At 33.7% G+C, this 22,710-nt stretch overlaps 1 pseudogene; it reads left to right on the top strand.

The window, feature by feature from the left end:
• The first annotated feature begins 346 nt into the window (after positions 1-346).
• On the top strand, positions 347-19,068 carry LOC104904225 (ABC transporter G family member 1-like; annotated as a pseudogene).
• Positions 19,069-22,710: the final 3,642 nt, after the last annotated feature.

Here is a 22,710-nt window from a genome sequence, read left to right on the forward strand (position 1 = left end):
ATGCAATAACAATATACCAACATCCATTAACCAGTAACAAAAATACCAACAAAACAACTTCTTCATTAAGTAATTTTTATATTTTGTATTTACACCACATAATATTCAATTAGAACTAATGATAATTATAAATTACATCCTTCAAAATTACATTTAGATGAAATTTAATAATAATTACTAGTATCAAAAAGGTGTGAAGCTAAGGCATAGCATTAGGAGAAGTCAAATAACGAAGACAATTATTTCTGGCCTATATAAGGTTATAAATACTTATACAATATATGTCTATAAATAAGGGCCATATTTATTATAGCATCCTTAAGAGTACTCGTATTCTCTCACCTCCATGGCTTCTTCACATCATATAGCAGTTTTAAATGTGGAAAGTCCCATCGATCTAGAAAATGCAAACGAAACAAACATCCCAATATTTGGAGATGATAATGGTGTGTGTTTGACATGGCAAGATTTGTGCGTTACAGTTTCTGATAAAGAAGCTAAATTTACCAAAAATATACTTCAAGATGTAACTGGTTATGCTTGCCCTGGTCAGGTTTTAGCCATTATGGGTCCTTCTGGCTGTGGCAAATCTACTCTACTCGACGCTTTAGCAGGTATTGAAAGATTATTTACTTCTTGTGTTTTGTTTCTGTTGGGGTTGTGAGTGCGTAGCGGAAGCAAATTAAAGATGTAGAGATTGAGATAAATAAATAGAGTTGGAAATATGTGGCAAGAAAAGTAGTAAAAGATGGACACACAATTTAACGTGTGAAAAATCCTCAAATAGAGGCAAAAAACCCACGGACGACGAGTACCCAAAATCCACTATATGAAATAGGAGAGTACAAGAACCCTAAATATTATTAGGGTGAGTATACAATAAAACTCTCACTATAGTAGGAACTCACTAAAGAGTATTACAAAGAGGGATAGTGGATTAATAAAATAGGTGGATTAATATACAAGGAGGGAATTTAGGAAGGCTAATGTAATATGTGGCTTCTTAGATTTTTTTGTGGATTCTTATACCCAAATCGAGACCAACCAATTCTATTTATAGTTGGTTTTGAGTCGGTTACTGAATGTTGAAGAAGAGTGAAGAAACTTCTTCTATAATCTCCAAAAGCCACGTAGCTCCATCTCCACATGCTCTTCATTTCACCATGAGTTTATGGAGTATTCTAGATTAAACAAGATTTTGACTCTTGGTTTTAATTCTTAATCAACAAAACCGACATTCTATTGTTGTGTAATTGGGTCAAATAAAATTTGGGCCATCTAACCCAACAATCTCCACCTTGGACCAAATTTAATGTACTCGTCGTATGAACCCCGAATTTTATGTAGATATGTCACACTGGCCCAATCTTATATTGGGCTTAGAAAAATGTGACATGTTGGAACCCATTTTATAACGACATTGATGCCGAACCGGGAATGTGTAGGAAGAAGCCATAATTGAAGACCCTTGTAATACATAGAGATTACTACGTCTAATGGCCTTCAAAAGTTCATGAGCACCTTTGGAGACTTTAAGTACTCCACCTTAAGCCGAAATCTTGCACCCTTTAGAATCTAGAGTGCCCAAAGAAATGATGTTCTGCTTCAGATCAGGAACATGTTGAACATTGGACAGAGTCCTGATCTTACCATCATGTGTCTTGATCCGGACAGAGCCAATACCACGAACTTTGCAACGGGAACCATTTCCCATAGAGACGGATCTATTCTTCACCGATTTGTAATCGATAAAATGATCCTTTTGAGAACAAATATGGTAGGTGCAACCGGAATCAAGCACCCAATTAAAAGTTCTACTTCTTTCAGGAGAAGTAGCCAAAAGAACATCATCGGATTCTATTTCACCAAAATCGGCTTGTGCAGTTTCTGATGCTTTTTTCTCATTTTCTTCCCTTTCGAGCTTTTTCTTTAATTTTAAGCAATCAGAAACATCGTGCCCATGCATCTTACAATATTTGCATATAAATTTTTAGATTTATGCCCATTAGATATGACCCTATTTTTGGTACTTATTTTTCCGTGTGATCTCCCTTCAACATTTAATCCTTCGGCATTATCATTGGAATGCACTTCAAGGTCAAATTTTTCTTTTGAGAGTAAATGTGATTTAACATCCTCAAAAGATAAAGTATCATTATTACCATATAACATGATTTCTTGAAGTGCTTGTACGAAGGAGGTAGGGAGACAATTAATAACACGGCTTTATCCTCATCTTCAATCTTGACATCCAAATTTTCAAGATCAATAATAATAGAATAAATTCATTAAGATGAGATTGAATAGAAGTACCTTCGGCCATCCGAATAGTGTAAAGTCTTTCCTTGAGACGGAGCTTGTTAGCGAGACTTTTAGTCATGTAGAGGGACTCGAGCTTTAACCATAGCCCTGCAGTGGTCTCCTCGTGAATAACCTCGCGTAGTACCTCCTTAGTTAGACATAGTTGGATTGTAGATAACGCTTTTTCATCCAACTCTTGCCATTGCTCGTCAGTCATAGTAGATGGCTTTTTCTGTTTGCCATCAAGTGTCCTTTTTAATCCGCTCTGAGTGAGAACGACCTTCATCTGGACTTTCCAGATGCTAAAACTGATCTTGCCATCGAATTTCTCAATCTCGAACTTTGTTACTGAAGACATCTTTAATATAATAACACTCTAACCAACCTTTGGCTCGGATACCACTTGTTGGGGTTGTGAGTGCGTAGCGGAAGCAAATTAAAGATGTAGAGATTGAGATAAATAAATAGAGTTGGAAATATGTGGCAAGAAAAGTAGTAAAAGATGGACACACAATTTAACGTGTGAAAAATCCTCAAATAGAGGCAAAAAACCCACGGACGACGAGTACCCAAAATCCACTATATGAAATAGGAGAGTACAAGAACCCTAAATATTATTAGGGTGAGTATACAATAAAACTCTCACTATAGTAGGAACTCACTAAAGAGTATTACAAAGAGGGATAGTGGATTAATAAAATAGGTGGATTAATATACAAGGAGGGAATTTAGGAAGGCTAATGTAATATGTGGCTTCTTGGATTTTTTTGTGGATTCTTATACCCAAATCGAGACCAACCAATTTTATTTATAGTTGGTTTTGAGTTGGTTACTGAATGTTGAAGAAGAGTGAAGAAACTTCTTCTCTAATCTCCAAAAGCCACGTAGCTCCATCTCCACATGCTCTTCATTTCACCATGAGTTTATGGAGTATTCTAGATTAAACAAGATTTTGACTCTTGGTTTTAATTCTTAATCAACAAAACCGACATTCTATTGTTGTGTAATTGGGTCAAATAAAATTTGGGCCATCTAACCCAACAGTTTCTTAGGAAAGAGTAACTTTATTTTTAGTTATAATCAGTCACTTTTTAAGTCAAGATGATTGACTTTTTAATTTATAAAAATGTCATTTTGACAAAATGTATATGAGCTTGGATTGATATCACTGGTGGAGCCAGGATTTCAAAATCAGAGGTTCACAAAAAAAAAAATTCAATATTATAAAATTTTACAACTCAAAGAAACATTGTCGAAAATTGGGTTGTTTTTCTATTGGCTTTGATTTTTTTTATATAGGTGTACCACTTATCTTTTCCTATATTCATTATTTAAAACAAATTAACACATATGAACTAACTATTAAACTACATGAAAATCAATCAATATATTACCATCACAAAGAAACTGAATCATCATTGAAAATTATAAATTAATTAACACTACCTAATTTATACAAATTCACACATTCAAAAAAATGAAAAACTTAGCAACAAAGTGCATCAATCACAAATTCACAATTCACAAATTCGAAAATTCACACATGTATGCAAATATTACAAGTTATATAAACCAAATAAGATTTTAGATATACAATAAACAATAAGGAATTAGGAAATTAACAATGTAAAAAAATTAAAATTTGAACTCTTTCAAAACTTGATGGGCGATGGCTGCGGCGGAGGTCAGAGGAGAAGCAGAGAACTGGACGCGTGCCGCAGAGGTCAAAGGAGGACTGAGGCGGTGAGGGTGAGATCTGAGATGTCTCACATGAGTATTGGGAAAAAGGAAAAAGAGAGATAGTGATAAATTTTAAAAATTAAAAGATTTTTTATTTTTTAAGTTTTAATTAAAAGCCTGAGGATTATCTCTATTATATAAGGGAAGGGGGGGAGCAATGGTGTCCTCTTTTGAAATGCCTATTTTGCCCCCTTCCCATTATAAATTACAAATTCACTTACAAATCAAAGGGGACTTCAAACAAAAACACCAAATATATAATTATAACAATCACTCACAAGTCAACTAAAATCATAAAATTGCATAATTTATGTTATGCAAATCACGAAAATGAGGAAACTTTGTAAAAACTTAAAAATTCACTTATAAATTACAACCTATGAAAAAATTGAGTTGAAATCAAAGTGTCCACTTTCTTTACAATTATAATTCAAAAAGTATTAGAAATCATAAATAAATTCAATAAAATTTATATTCTGTTCATAAAATTTAACTTTAAAAAATAAAAAAATAAAAACAAAAAGAATGGTGAGAGACTTAAGTGACAGAAACTAAACCAATCAAAATTTGTAACTAAAAACAATTATACTTTGTATGTCTAATGTTCAAATTTTGACTCTTATGCCGAAAAAAACCGAGTTTCAGTTTCGAAAAAAAATTAAAGCACGCATCGCGTGCAAAAAATTCTAGTGGGAATATATTGGGACCCAAAGTTAAAGTAAGTCTGCAACAATATACAGGATTACAACTGTACAAGGCCCAAACTTTACTTCTTTTCTTGCGTTGAACTGCTTGCGTTTGGAGCAGAAATTTTTTTAAATTTTTTGTTTTACGAAAAATCCTTTAAATTTTTTAAATTCGCGGGGTGACGTGACACGTGACCCCACATGATCCATTTTAGCTCCGCCACTGATTGGCATCTCAAAATGAGATATCAAAATGGCATCTCATAAAATTTTTGGTACCAAAACTAAGTCAAACTGGTATCAAAATAAAGTCCTTTGATACCAAAACCAAAGTAATTCTATTTTGGTACCAAAGTGAAAGTTTGGTACCAAAATTACATTTTAGTACTACTTTGACTTATTGAGACGATGTAACTTTATTTGTTATTTGTATTTTTAGTCGTTTGTTGTTATATACTTCCTCTGTTTAGAAATAGTTGCACCATTTCATGTTTTAGGGCCTGTTTTCTTCGGCATAAAATAGCTGAACTGAACCTATTGGAGTTGAACTGAACTGAGCTGAACCGAACCGAACCGAACCGAACTGAACTGAACTGAATTGAACTGAATTGAATTGAACTGAATTGAATTGAATTGAATTGAATTGAACTGAATTGAATTGAATTGAATTGAATTGAACTGAATTGAATTGAATTGAATTGAATTGAATTGAATTGAATTGAATTAAATTAAATTAAATTAAATGTAATAAATATTTAAATAATATTTAAACAATAATAATATGATTATTAAATAATAATTATAATGATAAGTAATAATAATGAATAATAATAATAGTATTTTGGATATTTTTAAATGATATATAGTTATACATAAATAATATTAATAATCATAAATTAATAATAATAATTAATGATAATAATGATAAATAATAATAATTATTTTATATTATTTGTATTGATATATTAATACTTGATGATGATTATATAATAACAATAAAATCTAAGAAATAAATAAATATTAATATTTTAATAATTAGATTTAATAATATAATAATATTAGTAATAAAAATAATGATTGGGTTGGGCCAGCGAAAATTACATAATAAACCATTTTGACGCGATTTGATTGGTTTATGGGCTAAATAACATGGGTTTATTTGTGCTTTGACCTAAACCATGTTCTTCCTAATAATAATGAGTAAAGCTATAATGAACGAAGCAACAACAACAACAACAACAACAACAACAACAACAACAACAACCACAATAATAATAATAATAATAATAATAATAATAATAATAATAAATAATAATACTTAATAGTAATGATATAAAAATAAATAAATAAATAATAATAGTAATAATAATAAGAGTAATTAGTAAAAATAAATTATACCAACATAATAATAATATTTAACAAAATGATTATAAAAGAATGGAGCTGAACTGATTGGAGCTGAACTGAACTGAACTGAACTGATTGGAGCTGAACTGAACTGAACTAAAAATAAGCTGGGGAGAACAGACCCTTAACGCTTGTCAATGTATTATTTCAAACATTAATATCTCTAATTATCAATAAGTAAAAATTATAAAAATTTGATATTAAAAAAATAAACATTGAGAGGAGTCTAACACGATCTTAATTATATGACTATGTTTTTCCTAAAATATAAATCACCATAGACAATCAAAATATAAGATATAAATAGTGAATACTATGCAAATGGTGCAACTATTTCTAATGGAGGAATTATATTTGAGGGAAAGACCATATGGGAGTAGTTGATTATCATTATTTTATAAGTAAACAAGTCACAAAGACAAAAAATAATCTTCTATATATGTCATCCCTCTTATGTTTTCAAGATCCTCTCCTACATACTACAGTATATCATATACATACTGGGCTCTTGCAATAAAAAATTAAGAAATTTTCAATAATAGGCTCTTATTTTTTAGAATTTTTAATGGTAGATTCACCTTTTTTTCCAACCCATTGCAAAACGTGAGTTTTTCGAATTTACCCAAATGTAGCAATAATTAGGCGTAAACGATAATTTTTATATCTTGTTTTAATACTTTTGTTAAGTTTGTCTAAGCCTTACTAACCATGATTTACTTAGGTCAAAACTTTTAACTGACTAATAAAAAATATTTCCCTCTAATTCTAATTTCACTTTTCCTCCAGCCTAACATCCCCTTCCCATTATGGAATGTGTATGCCTTGTGACTGTCACTCATCTTCTTTGTTCTTTTTTTCTAAAAAATCCATGGCAATTCATCTTCTTACTCCATCACTGTGTAATTTTTTTCCCTTTGGATATGCATTATATATTTCAAAAATCATAGAATAATGAATATACTATATTACAAAAGCACATGAAAAAATATGCATACTACTGACAGTATACAATATTATCAAAATATGCCAGGATTCATCATAAAGATTAATATTGATTGACCTATTCTTTGACCTAAATAAATCATGGTTAGCGGAGCTTAGGCAAAACTTAATATAAGAGCCTACGACCAATGGGAATTTCCCAAGAAAAATACGTAGAAATGTACCAATAAAATGAAACATATTAGTGGGAAATCAGCATGTTTATCAAAGAAAGATTGAACTTACACCAATTGACCACTAACATAATACAACAATGTTTCAGTAATTTGTAAATAGTCAGGTCCTTCTTAGAGACCTAGCTAAGTAGAGCACATTCCAATACTCCATTCTTCATGTTTCTTTTGATACAGAATATGATGCATTTCATGTTGCTTGTGTAAATATGTACTTCAGTACTTGTAATATGATATACCATGGCGGATTGTATGAATAACCAGTAAACTAAGATGTCGACAGGTTTTGCAAGACAAAGAATGAGTCATTTTGTCTATATTATCTCTTAATTCTTAAAAGTTAGCCCTTTTATCGTACTATAATCCTATGCAGATTTTTTTGCATGAATAACTTTCTCATTTTGACAAAGTATAAATAACTTTTTTTGCTTGCAGAAAGATTAGATCTAAACACAAATCAAGATGGGCAAATACTCATTAATGGTTGCGAACAAGCTCTTGCCTATGGTACATCGGTATGCGCAAATTCTCTCATAACCCAACACGTATTTAATATTATACTCCCTCCGTCCCAAAATATTGTTAAATATGGGTCTGGGCCGCACCCATCACAAGGAGAGAGAGTCCACTTCACAGCACAAACAAGGTTCCACCTTAAAACCATATGGCAATAAGGGGAGTAACCCCTTTGCATTATAAAGTGAATCTATCTCTCTTATTTAGTCAATGTAGGACACTCACATGTGGTGTGCGCTATACATCATAGCTTCAACAAATATAATTCCCATTTTCATTTTGGGTGTCCCAAAATATAGTTCCCATTTTCATATTTAGTTCCACATTTTCCGTAATTTGTCTAGAAAAACCATGTCCCATCATTTATTTGCTTCTTGAATTTTGTTTTTTCCTTTGTTTATTCAACTAAAATGTTACAATTAATACTCTTTCACCAATTATTCTCCATTCTCTCTCCTAAAATCATCTTTTCCCATACAACATTTATTTAAATAAACAAAAAATCTTTATTATCCCTCTTATATTTTACTTGCATAAATTACCGTGAAAAAGGGGAATTAGGAACTATATTTTGGGACGGAGGGAGTAGTATTTTTTGTACAACGGTTGTATCGATTGACAATATTAATACAATCCTCTCACAACCTCTAAAAATGATTTGTTGTATTCGTGTATACATTAGATTATTATATGAGTAGGTAACTAATTACGTCACATAGGATATACAATTGTTCTATTAGCTAGTCTACAAAAGACCATTTTACCCTATGATTTCAGCTGAAGTAGGGGTCACTTACGCCCTGTTTAGCAAAACTAGCAGTCGAGGTAGCGGGTAGCTGTCAACTAGTAGCTGTTAGCTGTAGCTGTTTAAATAATAAGTGTTTGGCAAAAAGTAGCGATTGTAATTGAAAAACACAATATTAGAAATATATATTAGATTTAGTTACGAACTAAATTATAGCATTTTTATTAGTTAGCTTAATAAATAAACTCAATGCTTACACCCTTTAAAAAAATCAATGCTTACACATAAAATTAGTTTTCAACAACTATTGATCTGCGTCGTCTAGCTTTCCATAAACAATTGGCTATCCGGTCACGAATTACTTTCATTTCTGTACAACTCCCCACTCCAGTTTCACCTTCTGCCATAGGCTAAACATCGGGAAGCTCAAATGATGGTATAAAATTAGGATAGTGCTCTAACACTCGAAAAAGAGGATCATCTGGTGAATTAAGTCTAATGTAATTATGCAATGCAAATGTAGCAACGAATAATAATTTGAATCTGTGTCTCAATACTAAATTGTGGCATTTTGGAAAGTATCTTCCATCTCTACTTGAGAACTCCAAAGCATCTTTCAATACAACTTCGAAGAGATGAGTGCCAACGATTAAAGGTTTCTCGATCAATTTCTGGAGGAACATTTTGAAATTGAGATTTATGATACCTAGGGGTGAAAGTTATTCGGATAAAATCCAAAATCCAATCCAATCCAATCCAAATTAGTAATCAGATCGGATTTGGATTGTGTTCGGATTGGCTTCAGATTGAGTTTTTTTTGAAAAATTGGATTTTCGGATCGGATTGGATTGAGGGTAATCGGATCCAAAAATCCAATATAACCAAATAATAATATGCCTTGTATTATGTATCTGGATTAGACTTAAGTGCTTAACTGATTTTTTTTATAAAAAAACCTACTCCATAACCCATTACACATAGCACTTCAACCCTTCCCCTATAACACTGAGTGCACTTAATTCCTCATTTCCTAAATCTACTAAGTCGTTGTTGTGCTTAATTCATTTAATCAAAACACTAGAGTTTTAAAAAATCGGATTTTCGGATCGGATCCAATCTAGAGTATGAAAATTCGGATTGGATTGGATCGGATTCAAACACTAATTGGTTTGGATTCGGATTGAAAAATTGAAATCCAAATTTTATACGGATCGGATTGGATTAGGCCCTAATCCAAACCACACACCGAACTTTCACCCCTAATGATACCTCAACTTCGGATATGTACTAGATAACCTTTTTCGATCTGGATAGCCTTTATCGGCCAAATAGTATTTATCTAATCAGAATGCAAATCAAACGGTAAATTCATTCTAGTTTACCACTATAAAGATACATATAGTTCATAAAAAATAATCTCGAGAAAAAAAAATAGAAAAACGCATAAATTATAAACACACCTTCAGGTGGTTTAGGGAACTTCATTTCTGGAGTTTCAATTGCATGAAGAAAGCCACGAGTATCATGTGTTGAACCTTCCCATCCTGCTGATATAAATGTAAAGCACATATCGAAATACCAGGCAGCCAAAACACTAAATGTGAAAATTCCTTTTCTTTCTCTATATGGCATTTTTGGGGCCTTCGGTATGCATGCTTATTCTATATGGGTACCATATATACATCCAATAGCATCCTATATATAAAAAAAAAACAACATAAACCAACTTTAAATATATATTTAAGCTAAAATATATACTAAAACAATAATAAGATAACATATATACCTTAAAAAAAGAGGCATGTATCTAGTATCAGTAGCTAGTTTAGCTGGCACGCTTTTGAAATCTGGATCATAAGGCCTTATAATATCATGTGCAAGACCTTTCACATTCTGATTAGAAATTGAATTGAGAACTTCATGAATCGTCCTACTAATAGATTCACCAGAACGCTGAAAATGCTCAGAAAGAAGTCTATTTGAGACACCTTGAGCAAGAGCATACAAGAACATGCCAACCTTCTCATAAATGGACATGTTACGTGTAGATCTTAATCCATATTTTGATGATAAATTCTTACATAATCTCAAAAATAATTGTGGCTCCATTCGAAATGCATTGATGCATCGAATAGGGTGACCATTCAACACTTCTTTCATCCACATCTCTCCTGTTAGAGTTGAAGTCATGCATGGTTCTTTATGTATATACTTATAAAAAATATGTGGTTATTAAAGAATTGTATATGCAATTGCAATAATCATAATTTTGCGCTTTCTTTCTTCATCGATATCCATAGTTATGATGAACCTGTCAAATATTAAAGCAAACCATAACTTAATTATCACTGATAAAGGTTTAGAATAATAAAATATGAAATGAATTCCATCTTTAATTGAAAAAAATTTAGAAACAGACAGTCCACAAATTCGACAAGTAACAAAACTCGAAATTTATTACAAGTAAAGCGAATGAAAACTAAATACTACAAAAAACTAATTGTCTTTATTATCATACAAGCGTTGTAACCATATAAGCCTAGTTTCATCATCCTCCATGCTTAGGAAAACTTCCCTTTTAGTTGCATTTTCAATCAAATTAGTAGCATAAAACCATATATCACTGAGTTTCTCCAAAATATGATCGTCTATCATGCGATTGATGATATTCATTGCTCTAACAAAGTACCTCATATCGGAGAGAAGATGAATAAGTTGTATCCTTGATGATCAGTGTGAAGACTCCAATTCAAACTCTAACATATATGAAACATAATAAGAACACACAGTAAATAAATGTTTAGGAAAAAAAGCTCTATACTTTCGATTCAATTGAACTAGAATATGAGTGAGAAGGAAAGAGAGAGAAACCTGGGAAACCTTGATCAATACAATGGGAATTTTGTAGCTACTGTAGTTATATATAGATAGGAGTAGTACTTTGATTTCAAATTTTTATATAAAGATCTCTCCAAATTATCAGGAAGAAGTTGGAGTTGCAGGCTACTCAATATTCTGTTAGTTTCTTAAGCAAATGACGTTGAAAGATTTTTTTTGATTTTTTTTTTCCGAAAATTGAATATCTGAAAAAAAAAATTGAACGCTGCTATTTTTGTGAAGTTTTTTTTTTTTTTTTTTTTTGACAGGAAAGAGGTTTTAGATTTATATCATCAACTCCAAATCATGACTTACAGCGCCCATAAGTTCAGGCGGGCCTTCTTCTATCCACACTCTAGTCTCATTATACTTCCTACTCTGCTGAGCTAACAAATGGGCTACTTGATTTCCACTTCTAAGAACATGAGAGAAAGAGATACAATTGCAAAGTCTACCCAAGGACAGAATGTCATGAACAATAGTACCAAAGCTCGAATTTTCCACTCGTCCCTGCTGTAAGTGAGATATCAGTTTTGAGCAGTCACTCTCCAACACAACGCTTCGGATACCTGCGTCCATTGCCTCACTTAAAGAGTGCCGTGCAGCTATAGCTTCTGCTTCATCCACTTCAAAGCGACCTTCCACGACCATGCACATCGACATCATAATATCACCGGCTTCGTCCCTCACAATACCCCCAACGCCGATATTTCCCTCCTTGAAAATGGCCGCATCTGAGTTAATCTTAAACATCCCAGGTTCGGGTTTTGACCAAGTGGTCTTGCTTTCAGCCCCATCCAGGTCATCTCGCGACATTTCGCCCATACATTCCTGGTATTCGAACACAATTCTCGAAGCTTTGCTCACCACCTCTTCAATGTTAATTTTTTTCATCTCAAAAACCCAGGCGTTTCGTCTCAACCACACCCCCCATAGCATGCTCCAGAAATTGTCCCACCACGTTTTTTCTTTGATTCTCCCTCCCGTTACTTCAATCCACCTTCGGAGTGGAATTTCATGCAATTCATGAACATCTAAGCGTAGGGGTGATATCTTCCATGCACGCTGCACTTCACTACACAGGAATAGGGCATGGCTTAAAGTCTCCTGCTCTTCACCACACCAAGGACACATCAAATCCACTTCAAGCCCTCGGATCCTCAAATTTTCTCGCACCGGTATACCCCCATGTATTACTTTCCACCCAAAGTGTTTGATCTTTGTGGGGAGTTGAGATTGCCATAGGTATTTCCATATCCCATTATGATGCGAAGCCGACGTCGAAGCTACTGCTCGTTTGCTGCTTTGTAATTCAATGAAATATGCGCTCCGTACCGCAAACTCGCCGTGCTTTGTATGATGCCACGCCCATCTATCCGGACATGATCTACGTGAGATAGGTATTTTCATGATCTCGGTCACTTCCCAACTTGAAAACCATCTGCACAAGCTTGCTTTATCCCATTCTCCATTTGTGATCAACTCAGATACCTTTGTTGGGCTATCCTCAGTATCAGCCTGTCCATTTAAGACTCGAAAACTGGGTAAATATGGAACCCAAGGATCCTTCCAGATTTCAGTGTCTCTCCCATCACCCACAACTTTTCGCAAACCTTTTGCAAGTAGAGGTCTTGCTGCCGTTATCGACCGCCATGTGTAGCTTGACACCGCACTCACTCGTGCCTCCATAAATGAGCAATGAGGGAAATACTTGCTTTTAAGGGTCTTTGCTACTAGAGAGTTTGGGTATCGGACAATTCTCCAAGCTTGTTTAGCAAGGAGGGCATTGTTAAACATGGTCAGGTTCCGCATACCAAGTCCTCCCTCCGCCTTCGATGCGTACATTTTACTCCACGCCACCCATGCGAGCCTCTTTTCATCCTTTTTTTGCCCCCAAAAGAAGTTTCGACACATTCTCTCAATCGCTTGTAATATCCCTTTTGGTATGGTAAAACATTGCATGGCATAAGTGGGAATGGCTTGTGCTACAGCTTTCAAAAGCACTTCACGTCCCGCTTGTGATAGGTAACCTTCCTTCCAACCTTTTAACTTTTTCAAGACACGTTCCTGAATAATCTGGAAAACTCTTTTCTTCGACCCCCCAATGAAAGTTGGGAGACCAAGATATTTGTCGTGTTCTTCAACTGCCTTAAAAGATAACTTCATCTGAAGCATTTGTTTTTTTTCCAGCTCAATATTTCGGCTAAAAGACACCTCCGATTTCTCCATATTCAATTTTTGCCCTGAAGCAGCTTCATAGGTTGAGAGAATTTCAAGCACCTTACTCACTTCTTCCTCATTGGCCCTCGTGAAAAGAAGGCTATCATCGGCAAAGAATAAATGGCTAATAGCGTCCACTTTCTTCCCTATTTTTATTCCATGAATTTCTTTATTGGCTTCAGCGTCGCGCAATAAAGATGACAAACCCTCGGCACAGATTATGAAAAGGAAAGGGGAGAGAGGATCCCCTTGCCTTAGCCCTCTAGATGGGGTGAAACTCCTCGTGGGTTGGCCATTTATTAGGATGGAAAAAGACGTTGATTTCACACCTTCCATTATTCTCCGCACAAAGATATCAGGGAACCCCAATTTCACCATCATTTGCTCCAAAAACTCCCATTCCACCCGATCATATGCTTTGCTCATGTACAGCTTAAGACCCATATAGCCTGTTTTCCCTGTTTTCTTTTTCCTCAGATAGTGAAAGCACTCATAGGCAACCAAAATATTATCCGTTATCAGACGCCCAGGGACAAAACCACTTTGAGATTCATGAATAATTGCAGGAAGGACTTTCTTCATTCTATTTTTGTGAAGTTAGGATGGGAAGCGTTTCTCAACCTCAACACTTATTTTTTTTCTAAGTAGCTTTTTGACCTTGTCCAACCGCTACCACTACCTCAACCGCTATGAGTAGCGCAAACAAAAAATACCACTTTAAGATATATAGTAACACGATCTCACGATTATGTCTCATATGAGATATTTTAATTTTATCGTAAAGACCAAAGTTTAACTCTATAATTTGATGAATGTAGGCTTATGTGACACAAGAAGATATATTGATGACAACCTTAACAGTGAAAGAAATTGTGTATTACTCTAGCGAGCTGCAGTTACCATCATTCATGTCGAGAAGCGAAAGAGGGCAGATGATTGCATAAAAGAGATGGGTTTGCACGACTCAATCGACACAAGAGTTGGAGGATGGGGTGTTAAAGGCTTAAGTGGTGGACAAAAGAGGAGACTTAGTATATGCGTTGAGATATTAACTCATCCCAAGCTTCTTTTCCTTGATGAACCAACAAGTGGACTTGATAGTGCAGCTTCATTCCATGTTATGAGTAGAATTGCAAGCAATGATAGGAAAAATGGAAGGACGATTATTGCATCCATACACCAGCCTAGTTTTGGGCTATTTGATAATCTGTGTCTTTTATCTGCTGGTAAAACGGTATATTTTGGGCCTGCTAGGCAAGCAATTGAGGTGAATAGTTTAGCACTTTAGCCTATATCTATACTACTGTTTTGTAACTTGAAAACTTGGATGTCGCATGTTTGTCAATCTCTTCATTTTCCGAAAACTTCTTCTTCCATTATAAATGCATACATAGAAATACTGACTACTAATATGGAGATATATAAAGAATTATCTACATACATAGACACATCGGGATCCTAGTTTGGATCGTAGGGTTTGGTAGGATCGAATCGGTGGGATCAGATAATAGGATTCCGTAAAATAGAGATAATTATGCTAGAATATGGTGAGAAACTTATGTATGACTTATTTCATTAAAAATGGTGATAATTCTTCAATACTATAAGATTTAAGTAACATGCAACCAAAATCTAAAAAGAGAAATATAATATGTAAAATTACTTTATGATCTTTTTACGATAGGATCGGATTGTAAAGTTGTAGGATCGTAGAATCGTATTAAGATCCTGCCATATGATGTTCTATGGTTGGGTAGGATCAAAAGATCCCATAAAATTAAGATCCTACGTAGGATCGGGATCGGTGAGATCCTTTCGGATTGTAGAATCGTAGGATCGTAAGATCTAAATCGGAATTTTAACAACAATGCATAGACATATTATCATCATCCTTGCATAGAAATAAATGTTTTACTAAAGTTTCATATGGGCTATATATCTAGGATAAACTTTCTCATACAAACTTTAAAGGTAAACCATATTCTCCGAATAATATGACTTAATTACCTCCGATCCATTCTAAAATAATTAAAACACTTCTATCGAAAAGCTCCCACATAAAGAGAAAAGTGTTTCATTGAACGGTAGAAGTATATTTTATAATAGCAATGCAAATGTGTGGGATGAGATTAGAGACTAGCTATTTGTTATGATAAAAACCCAAATTTGAGTTGAGAAGTTATTTGAAACCGAAAAAAATAGGACGATTAATATATAATACTATTAGGTTACTCTACCTATCTATTGCCTTTTTTTTTTTAAGATTGTTAAAATTTTTTATTATATGAAAATGGGTCTGGGTAACCCACTAAGGAGGAAGAGAATTTAGCCCATTTACAAGCTAGGAGGTTCCATCCTAAAACCAATTGGTGATAGGAGGAGTAACTCCTAATCTTATAAAGTGGTTTATTCTCTCCTCTTTCTCTAATGTGAGACACTCAGAAGTGGACTTTTAATGGGTTTCAACACACCCTCTCACTTATGAGTGTCCTTAGAAATTCAAAGCTAACTGGAAAGGTCAAAGCAATAATCCTCGGGGCGGGGTTGGACATCCTGTCGAGGTAAATCCTTATCCAGTAGCGATCTGCAACCCGGGCTCTGATACCATTTAATTTCAACAAAGATCTCCCATTTAATTTATATATGTTCAAATTCGCCTTAAATGCATGGGAATACTTTAGATGATATGCTATTCTTGGCATTTATCGTCAGTATAGCCAACGCGTACTTGACACAGACACACACTGCGATACTGGGCTACTAGTTGTAGGATGAGCTTTTAGCAATGCCAAATTTGTTAATGTAATTTTACTTATCAATTGTATTTTGGTGTAGTTCTTTACATCAAATGGTTTTCCATGCCCATCTCTGCAAAACCCTTCAGATCACTTCCTTCAAATGATAAACAAGGATTTCGATGAGGTAAAACAACTTTTTTTTTTCCTTTGCATTATGGCAAATATATTATCTCAAAAATGCTTAGTTTTTCCCATAAATTGATTAGTTGTGGTTTATATATACTAGGACTTAGAGCGAGGGAGGTCAATTAAGAAATCAACAGAGGAAATTGTCGACATTTTGGTGAAATCATACAAGTCATCTAACAGACATCAACAAACTGAAGATGTAGTTTGTGCAATTTGCAGACTGGTAATCTAAAGATGATCTTAGTTGCTTTTGCTCTTTTTTTCCCCCTAATCTTACCTATTTACTTGTTTTTTTCAGTCTCCCGTGTTTGTTGTTGAACATTATTTAATGTCTTTAGTTTTTTCAAAGAGAAATTTCATTAATTTAATGTCAACCCCAAACGGCATGTACAGTAATAGATATTAAAGAAAAACAAGATACAATTAAACAAGGTTAAATCAAATTCGTTTTCGAAGAAACTACAATGAATCAGATTGAGCAATATAACGCATCCTTGTTGTATTTGCTTAATCAAACAACTATTGATGAGTAAGTCTATCATTCTGACATATTTTGGGAAAAGTATTCTTGATCGAGCCATGTTAATTGCATCCGAGGTTCCAATACCTTTATGTTGAGTCTCGAACTTCAATCAATGAGAATAATTTATCATACTTAATAACAAAAAAAAACCATGCTCACAACTCCCATAAGAGCGAGAAGGAGACCTCCACAACTGAGACTAAAAACCCCCATAACAGGGTTTGAAGAAATCTCATAAAGAAATACTAAATTATTCAACAAAACAAGAAAATGAACTAGAAACTGAAAATAAAAGGAGAAAAGGGGCTTACCATGAAAATGACCAATAGATTTTAAAGAAAAACAAGATACAATTATTTTTTTTATGATGAAATTTATGTTTTGTATGGGCGTCAAACATGTCTATGTAGTTTACACATAAAAAAATAAAAATAATGATGAATATTGGTCATTTCATCTTCAATAAATATTGAATAAAATATTTAAATGAACATGTTATTGCTCATAGCAAGTTTTGAAACTAATGTTTATTCAAAGAAAATTATCAATATTTTGCATCGCACGGGTGCTAATCTAGTATATTTCTATTGGTCGAGATATTAGACGGTTTAACAAATGAACAAAAACTAATTATCTTGATTATCCTCTTAATTTTTATAGAAAGGCGAAAGGTTAGAGATGGGAAGAAAGCGAGCTAGTTTCACAACCCAATGCCAGGTTCTCACTAGAAGGTCCTTTGTGAACATGTGTCGCGATTGGGGTTACTATTGGCTGCGGTTTGCTATCTACATCATATTAGGGATTGGACTAGGCACCCTCTTCTATGATATGGGTCTTAGTAAAAGCTCAATTCAGGTAAGAAATTTTCCACCCCTTTCAGTTGCATGATCGGTTGTACTTCCTATGTTTATTTTAGTCTCATGGTTTTCTTGATATCAACCAAACTTTTGAATACTGATAAGTGTGAAATTTCCTTTGTTTTCAGGATAGAGGATCTTTGCTTATGTTTGTGGCTTCATACTTGACTTTTATGACTATTGGTGGATTTCCTTCTTTTGTTGAAGATATGAAGGTATTAGTTGATACTTGGCTGGTACTTAGTAAATATGGACGACAAATAACATCATGCACATAAATAACTTTACATGTTTTTGTCGTCGTTTACTTCAGGTTTTTAAACAAGAAAGGCTAAATGGGCACTACGGTACAACTTCATTTGTTGTGGGAAATACACTTTCTTCCATACCATTCCTTTTCCTAGTTTCACTCGTTCCCGGAGCAATCGTTTACTTCTTACCTGGGCTTCAAAGGGAATACCAAAATTTTGCATATTTCATACTAGTTCTTTTTGCTTGCATGTTGTTGGTTGAAAGCCTAATGATGATTGTAGCAAGTTTAGTACCCAATTTTCTTATGGGAATCATTACTGGAGCTGGAGTTCAAGGATTCATGATGTTAGCTGGAGGATTTTTCCGATTACCTAACCAACTACCAAATATTTTTTGGCGATATCCTCTCTACCACATGTCATTTCACAAATATGCATTTCAAGGATTGTTTAAAAATGAATTTGAAGGGCTGGAATTCCCTACTAAAAAAGGATCAAGTTTACAAATAACCTCAGGAGATACAATTCTCAAAAATATATGGCAGATTGATGTAGGTTATTCAAAATGGATCAATCTTCTATATTGCTCGGAATGGTGTTTATGTATCGTTTATTATTCTTGATTATCATCAATATTTCAGAAATTATGAAACCTGTAATTAGAGCCTGGACAAGAAGGCCATCAAAGAAACTTGTTGAAGTTGCTGATCAGTAGAAATTTTAATTTGATTCCAGACTTATGGGTATTCTATTTCAAAGCATACACTTCTTCTATTCTAGAATTAGTACCTTTTGAATCTCGTACGTTGCACATATTATTTTCAATAATGTGCTAGATTTGTATTTGTAATATTATAATCTCTTATTTTTACTATATTTTTTACTCTCTTCGTTAACATGTTGACTTTGGGCACTATTTATTCAATACAATTTGACCACTAATTAATATTTATACATAAGAAAAAATAAAGTCATGTGGGTCTTGTTTAATTCGTCATGGTATATGCTTTCCAAATATATAATTTTTACCTCTATACAATTAGTGATATTATCTGTCAAAGTTGTACCTCGACAAAAGTGAAAAGTCCAACACTACATCTAAAAAACAAAGGGAGTTTTTTTTTTTTTTTTTTTTGATTTTTCACCTTAATACCTCGGAATAATATTTATGAAATTTATAATACACCCTCTAACATCTAGAATTCACCAAATACCCTCGACTATTACATAAATAACACATCATGGTTCTTTGACTAATGAAGTTAGACTTCTGTTAGTTAGCAACCCTTAAACCTTAATTAAACCTATAATTAGCCCAATAACCCTAACTAAGTTTAGGTTTAATATCCCAATCTGGATCTAAATAATCAACTATTGCATGTACTTGACCAGGAGTTACAACTAAAATGTACTTGGATTAACCTACTATGACCTCTCAAGAAACACTGTCTCGATCGTCCATCGAGCTCCGATCACTATCTTGCTTCCATTTAAAATACTCCTTCCGTTCCTTATTAATTTTTCTAGTTGGAATCTTGGCATATTATTTGGAGTAATATATAATCTTCTAACTTTTTCTTAATATCTAAGAAAAAAACATCTATAGTCATATGTGTGGTCTCTTGTTGAATTCATTTCAATCAGTACTTTGATAATATCAACTGTAACACCTCCAAATTTCTCTCTTTCTAAATTCATATTTTAGTATAAAACCCGTTGAGAATCTTGAGAGTGTTACCGCCAAGTGATAACGTTAAAAGCTTTAATACTAAATACTAAATAAAGGTTAAACTAATTCAGCAAAATAACTAAAATAACTAACTCTTGATTGAATTAAATTTTATTGTGCAATAATGACAATAATGGAAACACAAAAGATAAAATTATGCATCATATGATAAACCTGTAAGTTTTGTTCACCGAGATAGGGTCATCACAGGGAGAAAGTCATAAATCAAAACAAAGCAAATATAATAGCATGTCATTAAATATACTAAGTACATGTATATGCGAAATATCAAAACACTTTTTTTATTTAAATATTTAAAATATTTAATTTCGAAAATCCTTCCTTGGATACTTGAATACTTATATAATATAAAGTATAGAACTTTAATATAAATCCTTTTTTCTTGCATATGTACCTTTCCTAAAGTTTGGTATTACTTTATAAGTCTATAATTAGGGGTTACCACCTTGTCCACATGACTTATACAAAAAGTACATGGGTAAATAAGATAATAGCTAATTTTAGCTACTGTTCTTGTTAATAAATAACAAGTCGTTGTCTGGGTAAATAAATAAAAAATAATAATAATGATGATGATGATGATAATAATAATAATAATAATAATAATAATAATAATAATAATAATAATAAATAAATAAATAATAATAATAATAATAATAATAATAATAATAATAATAATAATAATAATAATAATAATAACTATCGTTCTTACTAAATAAATAAGTCGTTGCCTCTTTATAGTTGCAATCATAAAAGAACATGCATCTAATAAAAATCATTTAGAAATAATCCTCCTTTAAAAAGAATAGTACTCATCTGTTTTCTTTTGTTGTTCCTGTATTTTCCATTGGAAAATTTCAATATGTTGTTCCTATTTTGAATCTTTCGATTCTAATATGTGTATTTAAATGTGGTGTAGTGTGCTCAACAAACGGGAGGAGATGAATGCGGCTATTTTGTCATGAGATACATGTTTCTAATCGTACGTCCACTTTCTCTTTGAGTCAAATGATTTGAAGGAGGTATATATATGTTGTAAAACCGTTACTTTACTTATATAATTTTAAAGTTTATTAACTAAGTTAACATATTTGTAGGATTTTCCTTCAAGCATTGAGGCATACACCATAGATGATATCAATGAACTCAAAGACAATTTTGCGCAATACTTTAATCATCTCGTGATGGAAGAAAGGGCCAAGTAACTTGTTAGTTTAGTAGTTGTACATTATTGGTTGAGTATTGCAACATTGGTTGCTTGCTTGAGATGATTTGAGATGTATTGAAACAGGTTTTGTTGTATATATATATATAACTTTTTTCCAATGATTTCTTGGGTTATCCAAATTACAAAGGAGACTCTGCCGAATTTTCCCCTCACAATTGTTAATATAAATGCTTGTTTAGTTTTTGAATCATCATATTTTAGTAATATGTAAACAAACCAACAAAAAAAGCTGAAAAAAACGGAAAAAAACCATACATTTGCGTCGCACATAGCAAAAGGTGCGACGCACATCACCAATGTGCGTCGCATAGAGGCAACATGCGACGCACATTGCCCCTGCCATCCAGGCTGGGCTGGGAAGGGTGTGCGTCGCACCTTGCCATTATGCGACGCAAATCAACAATGTGTGTCGCACATTGGGCAAGGTGCGACGCACATTTCCCTTCCCCAGCCCAGCTTGGATGGCAGGGGCAATGTGCGTCGCACCTTGCCTCTATGCGACGCACAAATTTGATTTACGTCGCACAATGGCAAGGTGCGACGCACATTTCCCTGGGGGGCTGGGGAGGGTATTGTGCGTCGCATGTTGCCTCTGGTGCGACGCACATAGTTTCTTTTTGGGGGCTGGAGAGGGTATTTTGCGTCACACCGTATACATAGTGCGACGCAAATAGCCAAAGTATCTGCGTCGTTTTCGCGTACGACGCAGATCATTGTTAACTCATCTGTGTCCAGACCTGTGCCGTCGGACCAAAGTTCGACGTATATAGGGGTCCAGGATCCGACACAAATTGACCTTTTTCTACTAGTGACATGATTAAAACTCATACTTTTTTTATAATAAAAGTCAGAAAAAAGAAATGGTTCACTTCTACTTGACTCTCAAACATAATTTTAGCTTTAGTGAATTCAATTATTTAATCCTAACTCCGATGAGAAGAAAAAAGAAGGCATTAAGAGACCCTCCTGGCCTAACCCTAGACACTCTAAGATCCTTTTTCAAATCTGCTCTCATATCGAGTCAAGAGATAGATAAAAAGACACATCCCATTCCACTGATCGGGGGGCGCTCGTAGTGACTGAGGGGGCCGAAGACCAAGAAGTGAGTTATTTATACCAAGCATTCTTCTTACGGCTAGATCCAATCTCCAGGTCCCTGCGGAAAGGAAAAAGAATTTCACGTTCTTCCTTTCGGGAAGAGAGGATTAGGGAAATCCTATTGATTGCAGCTTTCTCCAGACCTTTGGCAAAGCATGAAAAAAAGGCTCGAATGGTACGATCCTCCCGTCACCCCAGAATGAATGAAAGGGATGAAAAAAAAGGCTCGAATGGTACAAAAAAAAAAAAGGCTTGAATTCAAGAATTAGTTAGCATATATATGTTGTAGAGCTGATTAAGCCTGGCTCGATCCGATTTTTTTTTTTTTTTTTTTTTGCTTTGGTAAGGGCTTTGGGTAAGCCAAAAAAAACCTTTTAGTCTATTTTTTTGGTCCAAAATAACCGGCCCG

This window comes from Beta vulgaris, chromosome 9 (assembly GCF_026745355.1).
Source record: "Beta vulgaris subsp. vulgaris cultivar EL10 chromosome 9, EL10.2, whole genome shotgun sequence".
Lineage (NCBI taxonomy): Eukaryota > Viridiplantae > Streptophyta > Magnoliopsida > Caryophyllales > Amaranthaceae > Beta > Beta vulgaris.